This window comes from Leptonychotes weddellii, chromosome 1, assembly GCF_054177405.1.
Source record: "Leptonychotes weddellii isolate Sample4059 chromosome 1, ASM5417740v2, whole genome shotgun sequence".
Taxonomy (NCBI): domain Eukaryota; kingdom Metazoa; phylum Chordata; class Mammalia; order Carnivora; family Phocidae; genus Leptonychotes; species Leptonychotes weddellii.
In genome coordinates, this window is record NC_138369.1 from 189,928,168 (window position 1) to 189,943,881 (window position 15,714).

The window sequence follows — 15,714 nt, forward strand, 5'->3', positions numbered from 1 at the left end:
GCCGCCAGGGTGCGGGGCGGGGCCGGCTGGCCGGGAGCGGGGCAGGGGGCCGGGGGGCGGGGGCACGGGGTCGCCTGGAGCCCCCTGGAGGCGGACTTCGGGTGGGGGTGGGGTTCCGGGGAGGCCGCCCTCCTGCCCGAGGGCAGGGTGCCCCCGTTTCTGGAATTACTTTAGCGCAGATGTGCGGCCTGTAACGACCGGCCGGGGGGTGGGGTGGGGGGAGTAGATGCCTGGAGGTGCGGGGCAGGGGCTGGCCGCTCGCTGGCATCTCACATTCCTGCAGAAGAAATCGTGAGTCACTTGACAAGAATTAGGAAAAGTTGAGTGTGCTTTGCTTCGTCCCGGCGGCCGTGGAAATGCTCAGTTGTGCCCGTGGTGCCGAGGCTTGGCCAGTGGGCTGGGCCGTGTGTTGACTGGCCTGCCGGGGCGGGGGTCCCGAGCAGAGCTCGGGGAGGACGGCCTGGGCAGCCAGCTGGCGTGTAGTCGGCAAATGCGAGGGCAGCGCACTTGGATTGTAAGAAGTAGTTTTCCCTACGAGCTTCTGGTTTGTTTTTTCCTTAGGAAGTTAGTACCTCCCACTTTAGGGTAAATGACACCCTCAGCTTTAGTTGGGCGTGAGTTTATACTTTTTTCTGACAGATTGTGAAAAAGGAAATACTTAATATGTTTATACAATACGGCATAGCTGATACGTTATATAATGCTTCAGATGGTGTGTTCGAAATACTCTTAAGGGAGAATTCGAGGCGAAATGGAAACGTTTGCCGGAGCGGTCGTCGGTGGTGCGCACGGTGATCTGGAAGGTGGCCGACCGACTCAGGTCTGCCTTTCGTTTCCTTAGTGTCCTGAGTGTGGAGAGTGACGCGTGGATCATGAAGGTGGAATGAGTGACTCCACAGAGTAGGAGTTCACACAGCACTTTCGTAGGCAGAAGAAGTGGAAGGATGCTTCGTACGTCGGAGATTTAAAAGTGGGAATTAGAATTGGTGAAATATGTGGATGAAACAGGACTTGAAAGATTGACCTTCAGTGCTGAGGATTTAAGTGTCTACAGGTTGGGTGGTTAAATGACAAAGGGGTGCAAGCACATTTTGTTGGCTTCTTGTCCACTGGTTTACATACATTTACAGTTCTATGTCAGTGTATTACAACTTTAGAGAGGAACTACATATGAATGAAAGGTACTGCGTGTGAACAGCAACATTCTAAGCTGTAACTTTCAGTTTTGTTGCAAATTGTTAAAGTATTTGAAACTGTTCGGGAGAAAGCCTGAAACCACTGGAGTGATGTAAATCCTATGCCTCTGGGGGGGGCTTTTTGTGCTTCACCTGGCCTCTGGGCTCCTCACCAAAACGTTTTAGAGAAAATAGGATGGAGGAGAGAGCCCATATATTATATTGAAATACAGTTACCAAAATATTGAACCAAATTGATGCTCAAGCTGCTTACTTGCCCTTTGTTAGATCAGTTAGTAACAGGTCAAGTTCGGGCTTTAGTGATTCCTTTTGGAGCAGTGACCAGCATAACTGACAGTTTGAAATTTCTGTAGTAACTCTAGTGCTTTGTGAAAATATCTGTAATTTCTCTTCGTGAAAAAGTCACAGGTACTGCTGAAACTCCAGGATTTCATGTCTTCCTTCATGATTGAATGGGTGCTAAATTTCAGCCAGAGATTATTGCAAATAAAGATGTGATGTTTTTTCTCATTCAGCTTCACGGAGACCAGGGTCTGAATCTGTGCACTCTCCACCATCCATTAGTAGGCATGTGTATGTGCCCTTGTTTTCCTTCCTCAAGTGGCTGTCCTGGTGGCTAAGGGGGTGAGGGAATAAAAGCAGTGAGTGCAGACGAGGGAACTCATGTGTATATTATAGCAGCCTGGGGTCATTGTCAGGGCTGAGGGAGCTGCAGCAGCCAACTGGGGAGTGCCGTCATATGCTCCAGTCTTATGCCACAACCAGATCAGTTACTATTTTGTCCTGGATGTGGAAACACAGTGTAGAAAAGGTTCAGTCTGGAAATTGTTAGAATCAACATTTAAGAGCCGGGAAGCCTAGTCATTTGGTCAAGGCCTGGCTGCAGAGCCTATCAAATGAGGCTACACCTGTCATCCCACCAGCCGTCCCTTGTTCTGGGGTGTCAGCCCCGCCGCTTTCGTTACTGTTTCTGGAAAGTTCATTCACAGAAGGCTGTGTGATACCACAGCAAACATGCTGTCTGCCAAGGTAGTTTGATGCCCGTGGCTTGGAAGTGCTGTGGTTCTGAGGGTGGGGTTAGTGAGGGAGGTGGTCAGGGGACAGAGCAGGGTCTTCATTCTATCTAGGATTCCTTAGGGAAAAGTTTCTACAGTGTTTTCAAAATCTTCAACTGACCTACCAGGTTGCAAGACTAAGGGTTTGTGAGTAAAATTTTGGATTCGTTTTCTTGTCGTGAGCCTTCCTTTCAATGATCGGAGACAGCCAGCCCGCTGCCAGGCGCTGCCTCCTGTCACAGGTGGCTAAGCCGCTCCGCGTGGATCGTTGGTGCTCCTGTCTGGGGAGACCACTTAGCTTGAGGGGATCCCCACCACCCAAAAGGCACGTGCTGTTCTGTGCAGTCTCTAGCCGAATGCAGCCGTCCACGTGCTGGTGAGGCTGTGGGGCACATTCCCCGGAAACGCTTTTATCGTTTGCCATCTGCGACTGACACGTACAGGACGATTAGCTTGTTTCGTCAAGTCTCAAGGTGGCCGGGAGCAGGCTGACTTCAAGTCCAGGGGTTGAGGGTTACCCAGGAATAAGGAAAATAGGAATCTAGTTGGATCCCAGGGACCACTAGTGCTGGGTTTTGGGGCGCACAGAACTGGTTTGAACTCTGGCAGAAGTCTGGCCTTCCTGGTTCAGCTGGACTGTTGCTCTTCACTGTCTACTTGCTCTGCACACTGTTGATTGCAAGTTCTCTCCTCCCCGCAGCGTGGGGCCCAGCACTACCCGCCTCATCCTCTTCCTGTTTCCCAGGGTACACCCCAGACAGAGTGACTGAGCTCTTTCCCTCCACCCACCTTCCAGGCGCTGACTCCTGGGCTAGGTGCTGCCCTCAGGGAGGGCTGGGCTCCTGCCTTCCACACGACCACCCTTTTGCAGCGGGGTCTACAGTAGGGTTGGTTCACTTAGAAGGGACTATGGATTGGGAGTACTGTGATGCAGGTTCCAGCCAGAACAGTCTGATCAGACTTTTGTAAAAATAATGCTTAATGAGAGCTTGGTAAGCTCTCAATATATGTTGTTTTATGTTGTCTGAGATATTTTATCAAGGTTTATAATTTTTTGCATTAAAAAATTTAGGAATTTAGCTTTGCATTCTTTTAAATTGTGTGTTTATGTGTTCCCCCCCCCTCCCTCCCAGGATGTACTTTAGCAGAATTCTTTGCAGCATAAACGCAAACACTTCTGTGATTCTGTAGGGCAGGGGTTCTCAACTGTGGGACTGTTGACATTTGGGGCCAGATACTTCTGTGTTGTGGAGGCCGTCCTGTGTATTGTGGGATGTCAGCAGCATTCCTGGTCGCTATCCACCAGATGCCACTGGGACCCCCACTTCCAGTTGTGATAACCAAAAATGTCTTCAGACATTGCCAAATGTCCCCTGGGGGAAAAAGTCACCCCTGGTTGAGAACTGCTCTACAACAGCATTTCCCAAAATGTATTGTGTGGAACCTGAGTTTAATGGGATGTGCATCCATATTTACGTATTAGTTATTTTGTTTTGTATTTTTAGTCAGCATTATTATGTATGTTTCCATGTACTTATATAACTCACATGTTTCTCATTTTAAAAAATGTATCAAAGATCTCCACATAATTTTGTGATTCTTTTTTTTTTTCTGTATTGTTTATGGCTGTGTCTGATGTTGCAGAGCCTTTTGAGCATTTAGGTTTTGATACTCCCTATGTTTTTTTTTTCATCATTCTCTGGCCTACCAAGCTTAGCGCTAGTCAGATCACAGGGGCTGTGGGCAGAGGGATAGTGCTCCTGGGTCCATTTCTACGGTGCTCTGTCCCCGAGCACACAGTGCCTTGGGAAGAAAGATTGTGTGAAAGGGCCCTTGCTTTCATGAAGAGTTGGGGTTCTTATTTTTTCCTAAAACCATACCTTAACTCCTAACAAGTCCATCGTGAAAGTTTTGAGTGTCGGTTTTTAATAATGTCGATGATAGTCACCGTCTGAAAAGCAAGGGTGTGATGTAATTTAAAATTCTACCAGCAGTCTACTAAGACCATCCAGCTCAGAATTTACTAAAACGGATTCTCATACCATTAAATCACCTTTGTTATTGGAATTTTGCTGTGACTTTAATGGACATTTGGACCTTTGGCTTGGAAATGCTTTTTTTTTTTTTTAAATACAGACTTTGTCTTAACAGGATTTAGTATCTGATTTTATTTGAATATTAAACTTCTAGAGGCACCTCCCCAAACCTTGTTTGAAAAATAAAGTGATTTCTTGACGAATGTTTTCCTCAATATGAGTTGTTGACTGAACATGTCCCAGGGATGGGGCATGTGAAGCCGGGATGGAAGGCGGCCGACAGGTGGCTTGAGCTTCTGAGCCGTAGGCACTGAAGACTTCCCACACTCAAAATGAAAACTCCTTGGACCGCAGTGACAGTTTCCTGAAAGGTATCTGGGAAAAGATCTCTCTCTCTTTTTTTTTTTATATAGAATTTTGACAATTTTCTTGGATTCCTTAACAGCTTTCTTGCTTTATTAATAAACAGGTTTCGTTTGAAAAAGGATCCTCGGTTAAATGTTTTGGGGAAATATTGGTAACCAAAACGAAAAAAGAGAAAGAGGGAGAGTTGTAGTTTGCCAATGTCTCACGACTGTTGCTCTTGTCGGCAGTCCTGTTCTGGCTGTGTAACCGGCTCTCAGAGAGACAATAAACCTGAATTCCCCTAGAATTTCTGGCATTTCTCTGTCAGTGGAATTGATCGTGCTCATTAGTTAAATAAAGCAGCCTTTGAGAGCAGCTGTGAAGTTGCCCCGCTGGGAAAGTAAACCCTTTGCTAAGTCTGGCAGCCAGGGAGGGATGGAGCATCGGGCTTGTTTGTAGATTCACTGAAAAATGCAAACGACTTGATGTCACCAAAACTGAGTTAGCAAATTCTAGATGGGTTAAAAATAGTATAGTTCAATTTTTGAAGTATCACATGTCTCTTTGGACAGCTATGCCTTTAGGCCAGGGGTTGGCAAGGGATCCCGCTGAGGGCTCTTCTTGTTTGGCCCTGGGGCCATATGTTCTACATTTGAAAGGGTCATAAAAGCAGGAAAGAAGAATATGTAATGAAGACAGTATGTGGCCTGCAAAGCCTAAAGTTTACTGTCTGGCCTTTTACAGAAGAAGTTTGCTGACCTCCACTCAGTTCTCACCTGAAACACTGGAAGTCAGTCTGGATCTAAATGGATAAAATTGCATAATTCTGTTGGGGAAGTACGAATAAGAAAAGGGAAGAAGTAGGATAGTTTCCCTTGGTGGACTGCACCCTGCTGGGACTGGTCTATGATATCAGTGTAAAAACACGGCCTATGTAAATAGCTCCTAAACCAGAATTAGAATCACGAAGGCCTCCGTGTGACTACATGCTGGAAGCTAAATCTAGAAGTCTGCTGTAGTGACCAGTTCCTGTTGCTTCTGTGCCCAATTGTTCTTCTCTTCTTGGTATCTGAGCCCTGGGAAACCTTCCTTCGCTGATGAAGTCAGTATATAGGGTCGAATTTTCTCATGGGTGCCACCGCCTGGCCCAGAAGCAGTCTGGGATCCCGGATGCTGCTGGGAAAGCAAGGAGGGTTCCTTGGTCAGGCACCTCTCCTATGGGCAGCACTCTCAGCATTGGCTGGGCTCTGGGCTCAGGAGCGCTGGGTGTGAGGGCCAGTGGGCTCCGGGCCGGGCTCAGGAGTGCGGAGCAGGGTACCGGGGAGCGGCCGGCCAGGCTCCAAGGGGCTGGACTGGGGTGGGGTGGTCTTTAGTTTGTCAGGGCTTCTTTTTTCTTTCTAGAATTCCTGCCCCCCCCTTTTGTTTGCTTGTTTTCAAATTTCTTTCAGCATTTCTTTTGTAAAAGGAATAAAAAAGGGGACTAAAAATCTTCAGCTCTTTTATGACCGCTGTTTTCTCTTGAATGTTTTGACATGTCAAAATAATGTGAAGTTAACTTGCCTGAGGATGCACTTTACCTATTGTTTATTTAAGTGTTTGTTTCTCTGTTTCAATTTTTTTTTTTTAAAGATTTTATTTATTTGACAGAAACACAGCGAGAGAGGGAACACAAGCAGGGGGAGTGGGAGAGGGAGAAGCAGGCTTCCCGCTGAGCAGGGAGCCCAATGCGGGGCTCGATCCCAGGACCCTGGGACCATGACCTGAGCCGAAGGCAGACGCTTAACGACTGAGCCACCCAGGCGCCCCTCTCTGTTTCAATTTTAATGCCAGTCCAGTATATTCTAAGAATGTAACCGGTACCTATTTTAAATTTTAAAAATCACTCTATCATTATGTCTGTTATTTTCCCTGTTTTTAAAAAAATTATTGTATGTGAATTGACCTCCAAGTGGATAATTTAGTTACTTGGATGTTCATGGAGTAGAAAACATTATCCCAGTATCTCTGCCTTCAAAGCTTAAAAGAATGTTTTTCTAATGTAATTTTTTTCATGTAATAAATAATACTGAAAATGATTATAGTGCAAATAAAACATTTAAATATTTTCTCTTTTTAGTTATGTTCTTGATAGGGTATCATTAAAATTATCTGAAATCTGTCTAGTCAGAATAATCAGATGTTCAGAATAATTATTGTAATATGTGTTACTATGTCTGATGTGGTTCCTCATTAAAAGGAGGCATCCTAGTACTGTACTATGAGCATATAGAATACTAAATGTGTCTATGTGTACATATAGTTTATACAGGTTACATGGCATTAATTGGGAATGAAGCATTATAGCTGAGAGAAACCCACAGATATAAAGTTTAACCTTTAAATGCCCCAAAATTCATTTTAAGGGGTTAAAAAATGTTCTAAAATGATCCTAGATGTGTTTGCCTTTACAGACTTGTGTATGAGCCTGTAAGGACAAAATGTCACAGTCCCTACTGCTAAGGAGGACAAACTCAAGTGTGGAAGTACAGTGAACATAAGTTTACATTTCGTTGATGCAGGGAGGACTGTTAGAGACCTGGATTGGGATGTTGGTGTTAGTGTTGGTTTGAGGTAGTGTGAGAGCAAGCAATAGAAGACCAAAGGTAGGCTGTGGAATTCTCAAAGCACTAGAGGGAAATGGAGCGAAGAAGAACTTCACTCCAACGAAAGGGTGTGTTAAGAAGAAAGAAGAGGGACGCCTGGCTGGTGGCCCAGTTGGTGGAGCATGTGACTCTTTATCTCGGAGTTGTAAGTTCGAGCCCCATGTTGGCTGTAGGGATTACTTAAAAACTTAGAAAAGGAGAAGAAGAAAACAAGGAGGTTTACTTGGTGTTATTAAAAGCAAACAACTAATATAAGATGGCATGAATAAGCCCAAATATATCGGTAACTACAATTAACATAAAAGGGTTTAAATCTCCCAGGTGATAATAACTCCAGATTTAGGAGAAAAGTGAAATCTAGTTAAATGCTGTATATAAGTGATAACGTCTAGAACACAAGAGGGTAGGAAACTAAGGGATGGGAATCACTATCAATCCTAACAGAAAGAAAACAGGTCTAGTAACATTAGGCTGGACACAGCTAGACTCAAGTTACAGAGCACTAGGGGAATATGTCATATTACTCAAAGGTGTGATTAATAATCATAAACTAATGTAACAGTAAAACTTTCCAAAATAGAAGTTGACAGTTGTATACGTAAAAGGGAGGACTCTAATGTGACTCTTTGCAAGCTGCAAACCAAGTAGACCCAAAAGAAGAAAGGATGTGGAGGGGGAGTTCTTAGCCTTCCCCTGTTGACGTTTGGGGCCAGATCATTCTTTGTCAGGAAGCCATCCTATGCGCTGCAGGTTACTGAACAGCATCCCTGGTCTCTACTCACTAGATACCAGTAGCTACTCATCTCCTTAATTGTGATAGCCAGAAATGTTTCTGTTTATAGACATTGCCAGATGTCCTCAGGGAGCCAAATTGCCTCCAGTTGAGAGCCACCGATATAAAGGATTTAAATAATGTGGCCAATAGATATGTATAGGAATTTGTACCCAACAAACATAATATAGATTCTCTTCATTTACATGGAACATTTAACAAAAGTGGCCACATACAGGCCACAAAGAAAAACCCCAAGTTTCAAAAAGTAAGTCCTATGGGCCAGGTTCTCAGACCACAATACACCCTAGTTAGAACCTAAGAGTGAAAGAATAGCTAAGAATTACTCCCTGAAAATGTTGAGACCCCCTTCATTATATCTCTTAGATTAAAGAGGAGATCAAAAACTATTTTCAGACTGCATAAATAAATGGCAGAGGGCTACATACCACAGTCATAGAGTCAGGCAGAAACAGTTATCAGGAGAAAGAATGCATTAGAGAACAAGAGAAGTAAATGCATTCAGCTTTCAACTCAAGAAACCAGGAAAATAAGTCAAAGAAAATAGAAGCAAATCTATTTTTGCTTTTTGCAAATCTTATTAAGAAGACATGAGAGCACAATATTTACAAAAGGGATATAACTGCACATGTGGAGATTTTTATAATTTTTTTTTTTTAAGATTTTATTTATTTATTTGACAGAGAGAGAGGCAGCGAGAGAGGGAACACAAGCAAGGGGAGTGTGAGAGGGAGAAGGAGGCTTCCCGCGGAGCAGGGAGCCCGATGCGGGGCTCGATCCCAGGACTCTGGGATCATGACCTGAGCTGAAGGCAGACGCTTAACTGAGCCACCCAGGTGCCCCGTGTGGAGATTTTTAAATAGGAATACGCCATGTACAATTTGATGGCAACAAATTTGAAGAGTTGTGGATGCTTTATGAGGAAGACCTAAAATGACCATAATTGACCGTGGAGGTGGAAAACCTGTGCAGACCAGCAACTTTAGATGAAATTGAGAAGGTAGTCAAAGATTTATCTGTTTAAAAAGACACTAGGAACCATTGTGTTAGGTCAAACTTTGTGTTTGTGTAAATTGTAGTGACCATTAACTAAATAAAAATCTGTATGTCATTATGTTACATGGTCAACGTTTTCAGGGTAAAGAGAAGATACACAGTATGAAATCAAAGTAGTTAGGTAAATACCCTGTAATCCCAAATTTGCATTGTAGGTATTAGTGTTAATTCGTTTTGAAAGAATTTTAATGAGAAAACATTTCCTGTGTCCCCTGAAAAGCCTAGAAACAGTGACCAACCAGTAGCAGTGAGCACCCGTGGCACCTAGATTGTGGTCTCTACGTGTCATTTCCCACTGAAAGGAATCAGAACCCCTTGGATAAATGGCAAAGTCAGAGTTTGGTGCAGAAAGTGAACAAGATGAGCATGGAGTAGCTTGTTTTACCTGAAAGCAAGAAAGCTATTGAGAATTAGTAGGGTGTGTTAAAGGCTCTAGCAGGGAACTAAAGGGGCTTGCATTGGCCAAAGATGGGATAATTTGGAACATCAAAAAATATATACATTTATATAAAACCTTATTTATTTTTTAAATGTTCAAACCCACGAGATATAATGTACTAAAAACAGCCTCATTGATCACTATTGGAGAATGCTGGGGAACCACCACATTATTCTGAAAATTGATAACCAGAGGGAAAGAAGCAAGCCTTAAGGAACCCCATCACTGGGGCTGCAGTGTGGGGGATGGACTTCAGGATGGGGTCGGGGTTGGGAAGAGTGGCCATGGGAAGTCAGGAAATGGAGATGTGAGGGTGCTGCTTCACCCCATTGGTGGGGTGATTGTTTCTGTAAACTTGTTGAATCAAAGTTAGATGACTCTTCTCCAAAGTGAAATTCTGGAAAATAATCTTCACAGTTGCAGTTAGAGTCTTTGTTACCCAGAATTTTAACCCTTACATGCTTATGAGTAGTATCAAGAATCCTTCACACGCCGTCAATATCGGTTTGCTACAGCGTGTATTTCCTACAGGTGTTGATGAGGCATGAACAATGAGTTCTTTCCTTTTTAGTAATTTGTGTTGTGGTATTTTGGAGACGCCTGACTTCTACACCTTGACTGTGGGAGGTGCCACTTCTGCTCATAAGCACCAGGCTGTCATTTTGTTTTGACTCTCGTTAATGTTGCGGAGCAGTTAGGCGTGTGGGCAGCCTCAAGCGTTACATCCTTGCTCTGGTTGGAAGTCATTCCTGTTTGCCCATGGATCACTGCCTTCATCCACGCTCAGTGTTTCCCATTTTGAATGACACCTTAATTCATAGATTGGATTCATGAAATTAACATGTAGGCATCAAAGTTGTTACCACATACCGTACTGATTTCCCTGTAAGTTCTACAGTTACGTTAGAAACAAGGTTATTGTATTCTCAGAGACAATGTGTCAAAGATGCAGCAGGGCCTAGGAGCCAGACAGACTGACCTCAAAGGTGTTTAACCTCTGAGGACCCTGTTACCAATTATCTACCAGAGTGTTCTGGTTAACTACTAGTGTGAACCCGATCACCCCATAAAACAACCATTTCATTATGCTCAAGGCTGCGTGGGTCAGGAATTTGGGAAGGGGTATAGTGGAAATGGCCCATCTTTGCTCCACAGTGTTTGGGTCCTGAGCTAGGAAGATGCAGGCTGGCGGTGGATTGATGGCTGAGGGCTGGAGTCTTTGGGAGGACTTTTCTCAAATCATTTCCACTGCCTTCTCGTTCCAAGTGAGTCACTAAGATCAGCCCAGATTCAAGAGCAGGGGACAAAGACCGCCCATCTCAATGGGAAGAGTCAGTGAATTAGGGGATATGTTTTAAAAGTGCCTCACATACGTCTTGACATACGGAGTAGACAGTTGATATTTCTTCTCTCATTTTCCTCTCTCTACCCTTCGTACAAAACGAAGAGTGAGCCTCTTAGAACAAATTTTCCATGCATCCAGGCGTTGGCATGGGCTACGTAAATAGGATTGTAACACAGGTTTGAGACAGTGTTCTTCCAAATCTGTAGAGATTTTATCTTTTGAGTGCTTCTGCCTTCGCCAGCTCGGTCATCAAGAGTCACCGTGCCCATATGGCTGACCGAGAGAGCGCGTGGTTGGCGGGTACAGTGTGCTTGCAGAGTAGCGCCAAAACCCAGTTTCACCAGCACTTTGCAGGAATTGATGGAGTTCAGAGAATTTTGTAAAAGCATCAAAATTGCAAAGTTTTGTGCATTTTTGGTACTTCAAGCGCTGGCAAGTCTAATGTCTTATTTATTCTGTTCCATTGGCCTGTTAATTTGTTCTTGTGCCATTGCCCATGTTTGGTTGTTACTGTGGCCTCGTAGGATATTTTGGAAGTTGGTATTTCTTAAACCTTTCAAGAGTAATTTAGCTATTCATGGACCTTTATTCTCCCATATGCATTTTAGAATAGGCCGAGTTTCTCAAAAACGACAGGAATCTTGATTGGGATTGCAGCACCATGACTTACAGATAATGACATGTGCCAAGAGCAACGGTAGGCTGTCCGTGAACTAGCAGAAGGAGAGGCAGCCCAGCGAAGCCGGCGGGGACAAGGTTAGTCTGCACAAACTGGGGGCATTTCTTACCCAGCAGTCCAGCAGAAAGAACAGTAGCGAGAAAACCCACAAGATATTTAGGGATAAATCTAACCAAGAATACGGTGGGCCTCCACGGAGACCATCAAACTTCATAGGGGATGCGGGAGGGGGCCCCATGCTCTTAGATGGGGTGACCTGGTACTAGAGAGATGTCTCCCATCCAAGTACTAACCAGGCCCGACCCTGCTTAGTAGAGAGATGTCTCCTCTCCCCAGATGAATCCATAAATACATTTCTGACATTGTTATAAAGTCGTGTCTTGACAGCAGGGACCTTGTTTTGTTTGCATCTCCATCCCCAGCATTTAGAACACAGAGATGACCTGTGGTAAATATTGGTGGACTGAATGAATGCACAGCAAATGTGTGCCTCCCTTTCCACTGGACAGTTGCTGGGAGCCCTTTCCAGGCCACTCTTGGATGTAATCATCCTGTTAATGATTGATGACGGGTGACTATAATTGACTTCACCATTCCCCTGTGGATAACATATAGGTTCTGTTTCCATTTTTTATCAAGGTGGCTAAAAAACATTGTTAGCATCCAGCTTTTCTTGCTGTGAGTTTTTAATGCCCTTTGAAGTGAGGCTTTTGAGCATAGAAAAGATTATTTGAGATTATTTTATTTTATTTTTTAGATTTTATATATTTATTTGAGAGAGAGAGAACAAGCAGGGGCAGGGGGAGAAACAGACTCCCCACTGAGTGGAGAGCCCGATGCGGGACTTGATCCCAGAACCCCGAGATCATGACCTGAGCTGAAGGCAGCCGCTCAACCGACTGAGCCACCCAGGCGCCCTTGAGAGATTATTTTAAATTGACATTTTTTAGGCCACAAAGTTATGGGCCTGTTCTTTTCTTACAGTTTTATGTGGACTTTACAAATTTTATTATTCTCTGTATAACTTGGTAAATTTTAACCTTCACTTTAAGGTAACCTTTGATCAACTCAAGATGATCAGACTATATCAGTTTAAAAAAATTTTTATTTGTTTATTTGACAGAGAGAGAGAGAACAAGCAAGGGGAGCAGCAGAGGGAGAAGCAGGCTCCCCGCTGAACAGGGAGCCCAATGCGGGGCTCGATCCCAGGACCCCGGGATCATGACCTGAGCCGAAGGCAGACGCTTAACGACTGAGCCACCCAGGCTCCCCTAATACTTTTTTTTAAAAAAGATGTATTTATTTTGGAGAGAGAGAGCACAAGCGGGGGTGGGGGAGGGACAGAGGAGGGAGAAAAAGAGAGAGAGAGAGAATCTCAAGCAGACTTCCCACTGAGCGTGGAGCCCCACATGGGGCTCGATCTCACAACCCTGAGATCGTGACCTGAGCTGAAACCAAGAGTTGGATGCTGAACCGACTGAGCCACCAGGTGCCCTCCTAGTTTTTATTCTTAAGTGTATTAAATGTAATTGTCATTTTAAACACCTGGAATATCTTACCAAACAAAACCTTTCCAATTAGATCTAATAATTTAAAATTACTTACGTAATGAATCTCAAGTTCTTTCCAAACCCATCTACCAGGAAGTGTGCGTTGCAGAGTCAAGAACTTGGTTTTGCTCACTGCTGTATTCCCAGGACCTAGAAGAGTGCCTAGCAATTGATAAACTTGCGCAGATAAAGAATGTTTATGGTCTCTGTAAATTTCTCTCTTATACCTTTTCACTAAAAAAAAAAAATCATGTCTAAATTCAGAAGCTTAATTATACATTTTGTTTATTTTTTAAAGATTATTTATTTGAGAGGGAGAGAGAAAATGGGAGCAGTAGAGGGAGAGAATCTTCAAACAGACTCTCCGCTGAGCGGGGAGCCCAATGTGGGGCTTGATCCCAGGGCCCTGAGATCATGACCTGAGCCAAAACCAAGAGTTGGATAATGAACCAACTGAGCCACCCAAGTGCCCCAATTATACATTTTAAATTTAGAGTCAAGGCTAAAATGTAAGATTAATTTGCCAAATTTTCTTAAATACTACAAACACCTTAAAGGTCAAATACATAGTTTATTCTGAAGCTTAACATAAAAATGTTAAAATCTAAATCTTCCCCAGGGCTTAATGCCACCCCTAAGGCAATCATTAAATCCTCTCAGACAGGTGCGCCTGGGTGGCTCAGTTGGTTAAGCGTCTGCCTTCGGCTCAGGTCATGATCCCGGGGTCCTGGGATCGAGCCCCACATCGGGCTCACTGCTCAGCCGGGAGCCTGCTTCTCCCTCTCCCTCTGCTACTCCCCCTGCTTTTGTGCGCGCTCTCTCTCTGTCAAATAAATAAATCTTTTTTTTTTTTTTTTAAGATTTTATTTATTTATTTGAGAGAGAGCAAGCACATGAGAGGGGGGAGGGTCAGAGGGAGAAGCAGACTCCCTGCTGAGCAGGGAGCCTGATGCGGGACTCGATCCAGGGACTCCAGGATCATGACCTGAGCCGAAGGCAGTCGATTAACCAACTGAGCCACCCAGGCGCCCCAAATAAATAAATCTTTAAAAAAATAAATCGTCTCAGAGAAGCAAGAGTTTCCTTGTGGGGGACCCACATTGGCTGGGGGGTCGTGGCAGGGGTGATGAGAGACAGGCCCTGCCCTGTTAGGGCCTCTGCCTGCCCTCCGCCCCCCATGCAAGGCTTCCCAGCCCATGGGAGCCTTCCCTGATTCATATACCCTCTCTGAGCACAAGAGACTTCACCAGTCAGTGGGATTGAACCAGTCCGTTAGTATCTGTTCTTTTCTGAAAAACTAAACTTCTTCCCATCTGCCTGGACAGGAAGGCATAAAAACATTAAAATGCCTGCCTATTGGATTTGGGCCACATTTCGTACTTTGATCTGCTTTTAAGGTCACAACACCTACATTATAGTCTTAGGTTGATTTTGACAAGAGTGTAACATTTTTTTTTATGGCAAATTGTACATGGTGGTCAAATTGCTCTTCAGACTAGTCACTGTTCCTGAGTCTCAGGACTCCTTCAGGGTTCCAGGTTTCACTTCATCTGTGCCAGCTAAGTGTGAGACTCTTGTTTAAATTTAATATTTAAAAATTTATATTTCTTCAATTACTGGTGAGTTTTAATATTTCTGTACATGAGGATCAGAAAATTGTGTTTTCTTCCTCTGTATTAGTCTGGCTAGAACTCTTGAAAAGGTGCCAAAGTGACAACTTCAGTACATGATGTGTCCTTTTTTTATTGGATGAAACGTGTAGAAATAAAACAGACAAAAACTACGCCCAACCCTTCAACACCACGGTATTATAAGTGCGTTGGGTTGACAATTCTTCGAGCTCCGTGTGATGTTAAAAAGTTAAGTTAGCACTGTTGTTTGAGTTTGAACATAATAGGAACTCATTTTTCTATGTAATGGAGGGAAGAAATAGGGATTAATTGATTGTTTCTAAATCTCATATTAGCCTTGGTTTTTACATGATGCCTGACAAAACAGTTTTTGATAAAGATGAGCTTGCTGACTGCTCATCCTTGGGTTGGATGTTTTTAGTTTATTTCCCAGTTAATGCTAGATTTCCCTTAGGTGCTCAGACTGTGACTTGTGCCTGGCTTGGCTGGCAGCCTGGAGGGCTTGCATCTGAGCAGGTGGACGGAGGCCTCCTCCTGAGCCCCAGAAGTCATGCAGGGTGAACCCGGTGAATGCTGCTGGGAGCTGTTTGCCTGCCTGCCTGCAGGTAGCAGTCAGCGTTCCTACGAGAGGTGGTGGAGCATTGTGTTGGGGAGTGGAATTTGGAGAGGGGCTCCTCAAGTTAGCAGTAACACATTTGCAGATGGCCCCTCCATGGGCTGGTGCTGCTTTTGGGGCTCCGCCACCCCTTTCAGCCTCATAGCCAATGGCGCCACCTGCTGGCACTTCCCTCCAGCTCTTTGGTGTCCTGTCCTGTAGGAATGTTGGTCACCTTCCTACTCTGCCCTTGTTTTTTTTTTTTTAAAGATTTTATTTATTTGAGGGAGAGAGAATGAGAGACAGAGAGCATGAGAGGGAGGAGGGTCAGAGGGAGAAGCAGACTCCCTGC

General features: G+C 44.3%; 1 protein-coding gene across 1 annotated transcript in view; it reads left to right on the forward strand.

Annotated features, from left to right (window-relative positions):
* The first annotated feature begins 10,040 nt into the window (after window positions 1–10,040).
* Window positions 10,041–15,714, forward strand: part of PKNOX1 (PBX/knotted 1 homeobox 1) — a 45,142-nt gene continuing 39,468 nt past the window's right edge. Inside the window, exon 1 of the mRNA XM_081820352.1 lies at window positions 10,041–11,663. The gene's annotated coding sequence lies outside the window, so the exon portion shown is untranslated. The remainder of the gene's footprint in view (window positions 11,664–15,714) is intronic.